The sequence below is a fragment of the Nicotiana tabacum genome, chromosome 19, assembly GCF_000715075.1.
Source record: "Nicotiana tabacum cultivar K326 chromosome 19, ASM71507v2, whole genome shotgun sequence".
NCBI lineage: Eukaryota > Viridiplantae > Streptophyta > Magnoliopsida > Solanales > Solanaceae > Nicotiana > Nicotiana tabacum.
Window position 1 is genome coordinate 78098756 of NC_134098.1, and position 15311 is coordinate 78114066.

Consider the following 15311-nt stretch of genomic DNA (forward strand, 5'->3'; position numbering starts at 1 on the left):
CTCTGCAATTCATGATCTTAACGCTATTGTCCATGAGAGAGAATACTCTGCAACTACACTAACCAAGGTGTACGACGATAGCTTCTGCGGAGATATCAGTTTGCAAACAAAGTTCCCGTAACGACTCGACTTATCGTTTTGAGTATTATAGTCTCGTTTCCCCCATTTACTGCTTATCATGTGTTCTATTATAAATTTGTGACTTGTCGGGAAGGTTTCAAAATGAATTGGAATACTTAGTTCCAAGATTTAAAGTTTAAGTTGAAATAGTTGGCCGGATACTGACTTATGTGTAAACGACCCCGGAATAGAGTTTTGATGATTCCAATAGCTCCGTATTGTGATTTTGGACTTAGGAGTGTGTCCAGAAAATTATTTGGAAGCACGTAGTTAAATTAGGCTTGAAATGGCGAAAATATGAAGTTTAAATTTGGAAGTTTGACTGGGGAGTTGACTTATTGATATCGTGGTCGGAATCCGATTCTAGAAATTGGAATAGGTCTGTTATGTCATTTATGGCTTGTGTGCAAAATTTGAGGTCAATCGGACTTGATTTGATAGGTTTCGGCATCGAATGTAGAAGTTAAAAATTCTTAGTTTCATTAAGCTTGAATTTGGGTATGATTCGTGGTTTTAGCGTAGTTTGATGTGATTTAGAGGTTCGACTAAGTTCGTATGATATTTTAGGACTTGTTGGTGTATTTGGTTAAAATCCCGGAGGCCTCGGGAGAGTTTCGGATAATTAACGGATCAATATTTGGACTTAAGGAAATGCTGGAATTTTTCTATTGCTGGTATCTTCGCACCTGTGCATGAGGGATCTCGTGCCCCTTCAGTTCAGGGTTCATTTGCACCGGGTGCTTCTAGCAGTTATTCTGGTTCTCGGGGCCCGATTCAGTACGCACCACCACCAGTACCGGGAGCTACTTCGAGTGCGGGAAATTTGGGCATATGTGGAGACAGTGTCCTCGTCGCTCGGGAGGTCCAGTGTAGCAGAGGAGTCATACTACGACTTCAGCACCAGTTACTTCACCATCTGCCCAGGTAGCTCGGGGTGGGGGTCAGTCAGCTAGGGGTCGCCCAAGAGGGGGAGGCCGATCAGGTGGCGGTCAAGCCCGATTCTATGCTTTTCCTGCCAGACTAGATGTTGTTGCTTCAGATGCAGTGATCACAGGTATTGTCTCAGTGTGCCATAGGGAGGCATCTATATTATTTAACCCTGGTTCTACTTATTCGTATGTATCATCGTACTTTACTCATTATCTAGATATGTCCCGTGAGTCCTTAGTTTCACCTGTACGTGTATCTACGCCTATGGGCGATACTATTATGGTGGACCGTGTGTATCGGTCGTGTGTGGTAATATTGGGGGACTGAAGACTAGAGTTCATCTCTTATTGCTTAGTATGGTTGATTTCAATGTAATCCTGGGTATGGATTCGGTGTCCCCATGTCATGCTATTTTTGGACTGTCACGCAAAAACCATGACGTTGGCAATGCCGGGGTTGCCGAAGGTCGAATGGAGATGTTCTCTAGATTATGTTCCCATCAGGGTAATTTCTTATTTGAAAGCCCAACGTATGGTTAGGAAGGGGTGTTTGTCATAATTGGCTTTTGTGAGAGATGTTGATGTAGATACTCCTACTATTGATTCAGTACCGGTAGTGAGAGACTTTTCAGATGTATTTCCTGCAGACCTTCTGGGTATGCTGCCCGACAGGGATATTGATTTCGGTATTGACTTGGTGCAGGGAACTCAGCCCATTTCTATTCCTCTGTATCGTATGGCACCAGCTGAATTGAAAGAGCAACTTAAGGAACTTCTTGATAAGGGGTTTATTAGGCCTATTGTGTCGCCTTGGGGGTGCACCGGTTCTGTTTGTGAAAATAAAAGATGGTACTATGTGGATGTGCATTGATTACAGACAATTGAACAAAGTTACAATCAAGAATAAATATCCTTTGCCGCGTATTGATGACTTATTTGACCAGCTTCAGGGAGCGAGGGTATTCTCCAAAATTGATTTGAAATCCGGGTATCACCAGTTGAAAATTCAGGATTCGGATATTCTAAAGACAATATTTAGGACTCGTTATGGTCACTATAAATTTCTTATGATGTCATTTGGGCTAACCAATGTCCCAGAAGCATTTATGCACCTGATGAATAGCGTGTTCCAACCGTATCTTGACTCATTTGTCGTGGTATTTATTGATGATATCCTGGTGTACTCACTTAGCCAGGAGGAGCATGCAAATCACTTGGGTATTGTATTGCAGAGGCTGAGAGAGGAGAAACTTTATGCCAAATTCTCTAAGTGTGAATTCTGTCTTAGTTCAGTGGTGTTCTTGGGACACATAGTGTCCAGTAAAGGGATTAAGGTGGATCCGAAGAAAATAGAGGCAGTTCAAAGTTGGCCTAGGCCATCTTCAGTTACCGAGATTCGGAGTTTTCTCGGCTTGGCCGCTAATTATCGTCACTTTGTAGAGGGTTTCTCATCTATTGCAGCGCCTATGACTAAATTGACCCAGAAAGGTGCCGGCTCGCAGAAGCGACCTGGGGAAGGTTGGTTGGGAGGCATCGCAGAAGCAGCCCAACTCGCGCAGAAGCGCGACTGTAAATGCGATTTGGAGGTCGTAGAAGCGACCACTGCTGGCTAAGGCTGACTCGCAGATGCGACTATGCGACCACAAATGCGGAAGACGCTGGGCAGAAGCTTTAAGTTTGGGGTTTCGCTATTTTTAGCTATTTTCGGATTTTGGAGCTCGGTTTGGGTGACCTTCGAGAGGATATTTTTCCACACAACTTGGGATAAGTGCTCTTGACTCTCTTATGATTATATTGCTTGAATTAATCTTTGTTTTTGGCGTTAGACTGTTGATTTTTCAAGAGAAATCGGAGGAATTTTCTATAATTCCATAAAATGAATTTTCGAGATTTGAATGTCGATTTGAAGTCGGATTTGAGTAAAATTAGTATGGTTAGACTCGTAATTGAATGGGTTGTCGTATTTTGTGAGTTTCCTCAGATTCCGAGACATGGGCCCTACTTGCGATTTTTGAGTGAAATTTCAGATTTTGGTGGAAAATTAGTATTTTTATATGGAATTAATTCCTATAATTTGTATTGATTGAATCGAAATAATTGTGACTAGACTCGAGCCGTTCGGAAGTTGATACGCACAGAATGGAATTTCTGGAGCATTATTTAGCTTGCTCGATATTGGACTCAGCTTGTTCGAGGTAAGTAACTCTTCTAATCTTGGAGCTGAGGGTATGAACCTTGATTATACATGTTATGTGTTTAGTGTTGAGGTGACACACATGCTAGGTGAGGGGCGTGTGGGTGTGCACCGTTTGAACTGTGACTCCATTATTTCTGTGGTACTGTGTAGTTACCTGAACTTATCTGTAATCATGAAATCTCTACGTACTAGAGTTATCGAGTTGTGATTTATGTTAGAAACCATGTCTAGACTATATACTTATCCTGTTGGGACACAGTATGGTCATTACTGTTGTTGAGTTATTTGCTTACATTGCAATTTCATACTCAGACATATTCATTCATTGCATATCATATCTCAGTCTCTATTGTTATTTATTGATACATCATATCATCATTTTGGGTTAGTTTCATGACATTGTAAGCCCGAGAGACTGGAGAGATTGATGACTGAGTGACGTCGAGGGCCTGATTTTGAGATATTAATACTATAGCACGTGAGTTGTCCGTGCAACACGTGAGTTATCCGTGTGAATCCAGATATTGATACTATATCACGTGAGTTATCCGTGCAGCACGTGAGTTTTTCGTGCAACACGTGAGTTGTCACGTGCGGATCCAGATATTAATACTATATCACGTGAGATGTCCGTACAACACATGAGTTGTCCATGCGGATTATAGCGCTTGGGCTGAAGGAGACCCTCCGGAGTCTGCACATACCCCCCGTGAGCGCAGGTACCTATTGAGTGCGAGTGCCAAGTGATTGGGAGGACTGAGTGGATTGATACTCTAAGAGTATGCATATGGTTGTTCACTATGTTGTACTGCATTGGCAGGCACACTAGACATACAAGCATATAGACGTATTTTTTTCTCATGTTGTACGGTATCACGTCATTCATGACTTCTCATACACATTGACATGTAGGCATAGGGATTTACTTTTCCTCATGCCATTTGATAATGAAACTTTTATCTGTTGAAAAGTTTCGAAAGGAAAATACAAACTTACTCATATTTTGGTGCTTTCGGTAAAAGATTTGGGTTTTCACTGATATAATTGAAAAACATGCATATTTTTTTGGAATTGTGGACGAGTTGAACATTATATTTCTAAGTTATTTCTTGTACCACTTTTTATTATATTGTTATGAGCCGTTGTTGGCTATTGGTATTGGGCTTTGACTTGTGTACCCGATGGTCTCTACTTTCAACCTAAGGTTGGGTTTTTTACTTATTGAGTACATGAGGTCAGTGATGAGTGGGGATTTTGACTACTTATTGGCACTTTTTTCTTTCGTTTTAGTCCAAAAGTATTTAATTGTGTTCCCAAAAACTGATAAAATATGCTTAATTGCAGGAATGGTAGAAAATAAGCCTAAAAGATGAAATTCAACTTAAGAATAAGTAATCTGAACCAAGGACAAAAACTGGCATAGAAGCTCTAAAGTGCGGACCGCAGATTGTGCAGAAGAATTTATCAGAAATCTATGAGAAGTGCAGTCCGCACATGAGATGTACGGCCACAGAAGCAAGGCAAGACCGGAAGTTCAGAGAACATGAATATCAAGTTCAACGGAAGTGCGGACCGCACAATTATTGTGCGGCCGCAGAAGATCAGCTATGCGGCCGCAGTTGTATTTGTGCGGTCCGCAGAAGAGCTATGTGCGGCCGCACTTAGAAATGTACGAACTGCAGAAAGAGAGAGATGCGGTCGCGGTTCAAAATTGTGCGGCCGCGAGAATCCAATCCTGTCAAGCTGAAGCAAAGTGCGGACCGCATATGGAATTGTGTGGCCGCACCTCCAAAAGGGCATTTTTGTTCGAAAATTCCAGCACTGTATAAATAGAAGAGATTCACTTTTTTAGGTTAAGTTTTGACATCAGCAGCTACAGTAGACGTTCCCTTTTACTCTTTTTAGTAGTTTTTGCCTTTTTGAGCTTTTTGAACATTGATTTCATTATTTTAAGTATCAATATGCGTTTAATTATCACTTTTTATTTCTCTTCCAATTTAAGCATGAGTAGCTAGATTCTCACTAGGGTTGTAACCCAACCCTAGTGTGTGAACTTAATGGGTGTTTGATTTATTGCTTGTTTATGGTTGGGTGATGATTATTTAGCCTAGTTCTTGCTTTAATTTGAAGAATTAATGGTTGCAAACATTATTTCAAACCTATTTGACTTGGTCTCTACTTGAGAAAGATAGATTTAGTTTAGGAAAACTTAGCTAGTAAGAAATTGGGTCAATCAAGAGATTGATAATCCCAATTAAAGGGTTGAACCTAGAGATAGTAAAATCCGACTTGAGCTTATTATCAACTGCTTTGTTCAATACCTGTTTGGACTTGAGAAAACCAAATTAGGCAAAATCACTCTCTGACCGGGAGGTATTGAGTGAGTACTTGAGTGTTGATAGCTATAATATACCCCGACCAATAAAACAAGCTTTAAGGCATACAACCCATAAACGAATACCTAGGTGAAGGCCATAGCCGTAGGCCTTTTATATCATTTGAAAAACAACCAAAAACAATTTCCTAGTTTAAATTCTTAGTTTAAATTAGACCTAGAAACAACCCAAGTTTGTGGAAGTGCAATTTGAGATAATTCAAGCTTATACACTATAATATATATCCTTAAGACTGATTCATAGCTCCCTGTGGAAAATCGACCCCGACTCTTTGTTGGGTATTACTATTGCATCGACCGTTTTTATATCCTCAAATAGATGAGTGAAATTGGACGAGATTAATTTTTGGCGTCGTTGCCGGGGAGCTAAAAACGGTGTTAGCTATATATTTAGGTGTGTTTTTGGATTATCTTTTTTTCCTTCCTTGTTAGTAACATGTGAGTATTGTAGGTGCAATCATGGAAAATAACGAGTTCGAAAACATATCCGTGGGGGATGTGGACGTTGATGATGATGCAATGGATGAGGTCCCTCTTGAACCTCAAGCCAATAGACGAGGTTGACCGCCTCAAGACAATGTGCCTGTTCCACCCCTGCCTCCACCACGAGCGGCTCCACACCAGGTGTTGCCGAATGAAGGGTATGCAAGTGCTATAGTCCCACCCCGTATTAGGGCGGGAAACTTTCAAATAACCAATGTGGTGCTCACTTTGCTTGAGCAACGGTTCTTCACCGGTGCACCGGGTCAAAATTCATATAAATATTTGAAGGAGTTCGTTGATACGTGTTGGGGGAGAAAACAAACAAATGTCTCCGAGGACGCTTTGAGGCTAAGGCTTTTTCCCTTCTCTCTATGGGGGAAAGCCTTAGATTGGTTGGAACGTTTGCCAAATCATTCCATTCATACTTGGGATGAACTAGCGGAGAAATTTATTTCAAAGTACTTCTCTCCCGGACACATGGCCATTCTTCGGGATGAAATTCTAGCATTCAAGCAAGAGCCTAATGAACCATTACACGAGATATGGGAAAGATATAGGACAATGGTGAAAGAGTGCCCCAACAATGATATGACGGAGAACATGATTCAACAAACTTTCTATCAGGGGATCAACACCACCAACCAATGTGTAGTGAATCAACTTGCCGGTGGGAACTTCATGACTACGCCTTATGCGGAGGCATGTGATATTTTGGATGAAATGGCGGATACTTCATCGACGTGGCAATCTAGAGCCAATGTCCCACAAGATGATCCAAATGTGATTCTTCTTCATAAAGAGTTACATGACCATGGGCAAGCAATAGCCGAGTTGGCAACCACCATGAACCAATTGGCAAAGGCTCAACTTCAACAGGTGAAAAACCCAAGGCAAGTCAATGCTATGGAGGGAGTCAATATGATGGTAAACAAGAGAAGACCAAGAAGTCCACAAGTGCAACAAAAAATGGACAATTTTGTGCAAGATGATAGTGGGTTTGATCAAGGAGATTCTTACAATGATCAAGATGAAAATGTCCAATATGTGAACAACTTTCAAGGGAAAAGAAATAACTACCAAAGCCCTAGTCAACAACAATGGAGACCTTCGAATAATCAAGGCAATTGGAATTATGGCAATCAATGCAATTGGAATAGTGAAAACAATCAAGGCAATTGGAGTGGAAGCAATAACCAAGGGAATTGGCAAAACAATAATAATCAAGTAAATTGGGGAGGCAACAACCAAGGCGGGTGGAACAACAACCAAGGAAATCGGGGGTCGGGTTTTCAAAGGCCCCCGATGTACCAACAACCGAGTAACCCAACTCCTTATCCTTCTCGTGGTCCTAGTTCCTCCAACAATTAAATGGTTCATATTGAGAACATGTTCAAGCAAATGATGGAGAAGAATGCCGATTCCGATACCTAACTTGCTTCACACAACACATCAATCCGTAACTTAGAAGTGCAAATGGGTCAAATCTCTCAAGCTTTAAATTCTCGTCCTAAAGGGGAACTATCAAGTGATACGGTAGTGAACCCGAAGGGTGGGAACACTACAGGGCATGCCATGGCTGTTACTTCAAGAAGTGGAAATGGTGGGAATGCACATACCTCAAGCCAAAGGCAACTTGTGGATGATGAGCAAGTGGTAGAAGAAGAGGATATCTCGAACAATGTGGTGCAAACAAATGATGAAGTACAGATTGATGTTGATGACACTGTGGAAGAGACTCAAGAGGATGTGAACCCGTCTAGGGATCATGTGATTGACATACCGGAAATGATAGTGCAAAAAGCTAATGCACCATTGCCTAAGCCACCTCCTACCTATCCTCAAAGGCTTGCCAAGAAAAATGGCGAGAATCAATTCAAGAAGTTCATTGATATGATGAAGAGTCTTTTTATAAATGTGCCATTAGTTGAAGCTTTGGAGCAAATGCCCGGATATGCTAAGTTTATGAAAGACTTGGAGACAAAGAAGAGATTAATGAATTTTGAAACTATCAAAGTCACTCACCAAGTGAGTACAATTGTGCATTTGATGGCTCCAAAGTTGGAAGATCTTGGTGCTTTCACAATTCCTTGTACCATTGGAAGTATCGAATTTGCAAAAGCTCTCTGTGACCTTGGGGCGAGTATCAACTTGATTCCCTATTCGGTTTTTAAAACATTGGGAATTGGGCAACCAAGACCCACATCTATGAGATTACAAATGGCTGATAGTACAATGAAGAGACCATTGGGGGGTGATTGAGGATGTATTGGTTCGGATTGACAAGTTCATTCTCCCGGCGGATTTTGTGATTCTTGATTGTGAAGTAGACTATGAGGTGCCGATTATTCTTGGTAGACATTTCCTTACTACGAGAAAGGCTCTGGTTGATGTAGAAGCCGGTGAACTCACTTTTCGGGTGGGTGATGAAAAGGCGGTGTTCCACGTGTGCAAATCTATGAGGCAACGAATAACAATGAAGTGTGTTCGTTCGTGGACTTGGTGACCGATGTGATTATTGATGATACAAGTGCCACGATTAATGTGGGTGACATGTTGGAGGCCGTTTTGCTAAATTTTGATGATGAGGAAATGGATGGCTTCATGGAATGTGTAAATTCTTTGAAAGGGATGGGGTCATACAATTATGCACCTCGGAAACTTTCCTTGGATTTCGAAAATAGGAAAACTCCTCCTACAAAGCCTTCAATTGAAGAGCCTCCTATCTCTGAGTTGAAGCCATTGCCTCCACATCTCAGATACGAATTCCTTGGCCCTTGCTCTACTTTACCGGTTATTTTTTTCTTTTGTTTGACTAACGTGCAGGTTGACTCTACATTGGCGGTGCTCCACAAGAGGAAGAAAGCTATTGGGTGGACTTTGGCAGATATTCGGGGATTAAGCCCCGCATTTTGCATGCACAAGATTAACTTGGAGGAGGATGTCAAACCCTCCATTGAATATCAACGGAGACACAATGAAGCCATGCAAGACGTGGTCAAAAAGGAGATCATAAAGTGGTTAGATGTCGGGGCTGTCTACCCATTTGTGGACTTCTCCGGTACAATATGTGTTGATACCCAATTTTTTCCCTCATATTTTTAAATATACATCATCATTTTGATTTATAAGCATACACAAGTATTTTTCATAATTTTTTATAAAGTTTAAAGTCTTAAAACCAATTTATTTCTGCATTTTATTATATAAATATCCAGTAATTATCCTTCAAATTATTTTATGATGATTTAATCATCTAAACTTATCATTTATACCAAAATGATATTTTAAATATTTTTAGTGCATTTTTTATAATTATGTTTGCATTTTAGGACTAACGACACATTTTTGCAATAATAGCCCATATTAATATATAATTAAATTATTCATGCAGAAAATGACTTTTTATATTTTTATAATGTTAAATAATTATTTTTAATCATTTTAGAGCATAAATAATATTTTTTTTATTTATTAATTGTTTTTATAAATTATTTTTATTAAATATTGGGTATTTAAAAACTAGCCTAAAAACCTACCCTTTTTCGGACCAATTGATGGCCCAAACCTAAAACCCTAGCCCAAATAACCCCCAGCCCAAACCACTTAACCCAACCCCACAACCCGGTCGCAACCCGTTTAACCACCCGACCCAAGACCCCTTTTAAATCGTGGCCGTTGATCTCTGAGATCAATGGTCCACATTACTCCCTCTCTTTTTATTACCACCCAAACCCCCTAACCCTAATCATTCTCACCGGTCGCCGCCCCTAATTCCTCTCTTCTCTTCTCCTCCTAAGAACTCTAGTCGCCGCCTCCCCTAAAATCTCTCCTAATCTCACACTACTGGATCCTTCTTTATACCGCTTGCCTAAACACGGCAAGCGGATCTCATCAGAATCGAACTAAAGTCGGTTCAAGTTCTTGACCTTTCTACTATTCTGTCTATGTTCATTCTTGTTCTATTATGGGTATGAATCTCTGTGTATCTCTGTTGATTCTTACTTACCCTAAAAATTAGAGTTTCATATCTCTTTAGATCGAACCAAAATTAGTTCGATTCTTTGATTTTAAGAGATGTTTCTGTCTAAAAAAATTAAAGTTGCGTGCTCTTTGTTCTCTAATACTCTTGCTCTATATTCTGGTTCCTGGCCGGCTAAAAGTCAAGGCCAAAAATTCTGGGTTCTTGTTTCTCGTTAATTTTCAGAATACTGTGGACTTTTGTTCTTTCTTGTATTTTCGTTTAACTGGTAAGTTACTTGACCTTTGCAATTTCATCCTTATGTGTCTCTGATTTGCATCTGTTCTTACTTCTGAAATCCATGGCATAATATGTTTCTGGGTTACTTTTAAGCGCCACTCTGTTAACTTTACACGCGCTTTAAGTCTCTTTAGTATTTAACTACTCCTAATGGTGCCAGTTCTGAGATTATCTACGCCTAACTGGGTAATCTGAATCTTCCTAAGATAGTTTAGCTAGTGTATTGACGCCTGAATGTTCATGAATCTGTTTACTTGCTTTGTCCTGAATCTCTGTAATGAATACCTCACATTTGTAGTAACCTGTGTTATGACTTTCATTGTTAATTATAATTTGCCTCTCTGCTATTGTGTCACTCAGCATGCTCACTCGATCCCATACCCCGTTGGTGTTTGCTTGTGATTTAGAACAGTTATCGCAGCCTGTTTGAATTGTTGTTTTCTGATATTAGGATTAATCTTTGATACAACTGGACCTTCTTTAATTAATTAGTCTACTATGTCAATGTATGAATGCCTACATCTGCTATTTGACATGAATTTACTTTTCACTCTATTCTGAATCTCTGTAATGATAGTCTTGCATATGTTATGTGTCCTAATTTGTGTTGAGACCTAGTCTATTGATTATGATCTTGCCTCTCTGATAAGACGTCCCTCAGAATGTCTTTGACCCACTTGATGCCATGTTCCTTCTGTGATTACTTGGCTCATCACAATGCGCATTCCCCATCATGTCTAAATGATGTCTTATTTCTCGATAATGATACTAGGATGTATACTTAGCATAATTTCCAACCATTGTTCGATTATCTGCTCTATATGCTCAATTTGGTCAGGTCTGTTTAAATTATAAGTGTCCCCCAATCCCTGTCTCTCAACCTTGGTCCACTCTCTTTCACTTGATAGCTGGGCTCTTTTTTGATTTCTTATTCTTAGCCGGCTGAAAGCCAAGGCCACTTAGGTTCTATTATTTGACCTTCCTAGTGTGAGCACTGCTCGGGGTCCAATTGAGACCCTTGTAAACTCTAACACACTAGGACTTGGTCCCTAGTCATTCTATGATTTTCCTCTATCAACCTCCCTAGTGTGAGCACTGCCCTGGGTTCTTGAAGACCTTGGGAACTCTGACACACTAGGGTTATGGTTCTAATTGCTCAACTCTGTTTTCACCTACTGGCTGAATCAATTGGTTTCTGGCTGCCTTATGTAAATGAAGATATGACTTCTGGACTGTTGTGAACTATGTGGACTTGAGAATGAAGGCCTAACCTGGCTGGGTATATCTTTGGGCCTGTTGTAGGCTCACTATAGTTATTTTACTCTGTAATTAATGCCATTCATTGGGTCTGTAATAATGTTGTAATAACAATTGGGGTTTTAGTAAAATTGGGAAAAAGGGGTTTATCTTAATACTTGCATTGAAATGGGTAGAAATCCTGCCTATAGGTGTTTTACTTTGCTCAAATATGTTTTGCTATTGTGTGTGTTAGATGACCTGCCTATAGGTGTTTTACTTTGCTCAAATATGTTCTGCTATTGTGTGTGTTAGATGACCTGCCTATAGGTGTTTACTTTGCTCAAATATGTTCTGCTACTGTGTGTGTTAGATAACCTGCCTATAGGTATTTAATTTGTTTGACATATTTTGCTTCCACATGCTAGAAACCATGCCTATAGGAAATTAAATGACCAATGTCTCAATGTGCATTACAGCATACTCATTAGGCGTTATAGGATTCTGTTAATTTACATGCTACCTAATCTGCAATTTAAGAATCATGCCTATAGATCTTAATTATTGATTATAGAAATCATGCCTATAGGATCTAAAATCAGTCTTAATTATTGATTATAGAAATCATGCCTATAGTATCTAAAATCAGCCTTAATTGTGACTATATAAATCATGCTTGTAGGATCTAAAATCAGTCTTAATTATTGATTTTATTGCTCGTTTCCTTTAAGTGCTAATGTTGAACTTTTAACATGGTGTCATTATGACTATAGAAATCATGCCTGTAGGATCTAAAAATCAGTCTTAATTTTCTTGCTCGTTTCCTTTAAGTGCTAATGTTGAACTTTCAACACTGTGTCATTGTCACTATTAGAAATCATACCTATAGGATCCAACTAAGCGATTTTGAATATTCTTCCGCAATTATCATTGCTAATTACTGCATAAATCACCTAGATATCATGCCTATAGGTTTAACCTCTTATAACCTATAATCAGTAGGCAACTGTGTAGTCACTTAGAAGTCATTCTAAAATGGCATCTTGCTTTGAAACTGCCTGCACGCTTGAATCCCAAGGTCACATAGAAACCATGTCTATAGGGCTTAATGGCTTTAACTTGTCTCAATTCTGAAACTGTCAAACGCCTAATTTGTTTCCGTGCATTTGTTGTCTAAGTGTGGAGGCTAACTTGAGCCCTTAATTGCCTTCACATGAAGTCCAACTTGTTTTGTATGTCGCCTAGTTTTATCATTTTGAGCAACCTAAGTTAAGTCTAGAACCACCCAAAATAGAGGTCCAAACGCCTCCTGGACCATAGGCATGGGACGGGTAGTGCACGCATAAGGCACGGGTTTAGAATCAACTAGTACGCTTTAGGTAAAAACTTAAAGATAGTAATCGGGTAGCAGGAGATAATAGTCTGTGCCCGCTGAATAATACGAGTAACACCCCACCTCGAGGGAGTTACGAAGTATTATTAATGTTGCACGGGGTGATCCTTTAGGCTAAAAAACTTAGGACCTCCTATCTTGTCTTAAAGTTAATTATTTGTGTTTATTTGTAGACTTTTGGTAATAATTGCCCTAACTTCTTGTCTTTCCCTCTTGTTTTGACTAATTCATATAATTCGAGTTCGACGGGACCCACAGTTGTGGACCTCGAGGAATGCCTGACGCCTTCTCCTCGAGGTAATTTGAGCCCTTACCCGATCTTTGGTGACGCAAACTGGTTAAACCATAGTTATTTGCAAATAGGTTCCCTAACGCACCTCAAACCTGTTAGGTGGCGACTCTCTCTTTTAACACCCTTCCTTTAAAATAGTTGTCACATGTCGAAACCCGATTTCACGGGAGAAAGAAGGGGCGCAACAGCATGGCGACTCTGCTGGGGATATTTTTAGGCTCTTACCCTAGCGAACTTGGTCTATATGAATTAGTCTTCTTTGATGAATATGTTTCCTTGTTCTTTATCGTTACATGAACATCCCGCTTCTATTTTCTCTTTTTATGGCTACATGCACACCTTTTTCCCTATTTCCCTCTATTTTGAATTTGTATTAATATGCAAATCTTTGCTTAATTTGGTTACAATGTGCGTTTTCCTTTATTTTCTAGTCATGTTCACTTGCTCCGAATCATTTTAAAATTTGCTACATCATGTCTCTCCCTACCCCTACCCCCTTTGCTTGCTTTATTACAATTCTTTCATATTACGCGAACTAACTTCTTCCTTGTTTTCCTTTTTTTATGTCTTTACGCTCCATTTAATACTGCGTTTATTGTCTTCATCATGCAAAATACTTGACAACATATTGTTTTATCTTTACATAAAGCATGCTCTACATCATATTCCACTCGTACGTAATCAATACCATAGAGACGCTTGATGAGTGCCCGCGCTCTTCCTAAATCACCCTTTTAAATTTGGAAAGGCTTATTTGCGGTAAAACTAGTCGATCAGCAGCAATATCGACGGTTCCGTGCCTTCCCCTCTCAAGTTGTCTACTTAAGGGTACCTGTATAGACTCTTCTAGAAACCCCCACTCTAATATTAACTGTGCATGCATCATGTCTAAACCTAGTATAGGTTAGAACGCTGTCCGGGTAATAACTCTCTTAGATATTCTTCCGTTTTGATGATATAGAAATGACTCCCCTTCTAGAGGAAATAGGAGGCTTCGCTGGGCTCCCACGAGATAGCCCTGGCTTGTTGGTACCGAAAAACCGTACTTCTCGAGGTTTCCTAAAAATGGTGGGTTTCAGGAAAAATAATGAGTTAGTCTGTCTGAAGAAATCTTACATACCATTCGACTTCCTTTACGAGTATTATGGTCACAGCAAGTCATATCGTCTTTACCATGATGAATTTGCCATCTTTTCTTTGGGTTGGACTCACCGCCCGGTTTTTGTATTCATTGTCTATTTTATGGGGATGATGATATTCCCGATACAAGAAGAAAGGATCCATACTCGCATAGCTATGGTCACTAAGAACCTAATGGAAGGAATTGAGGGGCAAACTTACACTATTGTCCCAATTATCGTGGCTGAGATGTACCGAGCCTTAGACCGTTGCAAAAAGGGATATAGGCATTTCGAGGGTTGCAATCTGTTGCTGCAAATATGGTTATTGGAACACCTTCAGAGAGGATAATACCGTCAAAAATTTTCGCGACGACCATGGAATGACCACATAGCTTATCACCATCCGAAGAGAATGACTTTTATCCCAGACAGATTTGCACAACTGGGAAACACTGTGAGCTGGGTACATTTCTTTAGCAATTTGACTGATGACAAGGTACATTGGATGTTCGAGTGGTTCCCTAGTAGTGAATTCATCATCAGTCGAGAGATATTACTCATCTAGTGCTAATCAGATTAAGGAGAATCTATCCTTACGCTCCTATCAGAGTCATGAGGCAAGCTGGGAGAAAACAGGTTATACCACGAGTTTCCAAAATGGTTCATTACAAAGCAGACTTCCAAGGGAATGTCATTCCATTCAAGTTTGAGGCACAAAACATGTGGCATCAAAAGATTATTGTGGAGAAAGATACCATCGAGCCAGACAGGTATCATGCCAGCCATGTGTACTTATACCCATTATGGTTGGTCGATGACATAACAAGAGAGGTCAAGCCAGGGGTTGATTTGAGAAATAGGGTCATAGACGACGCTGCTGAAGCACA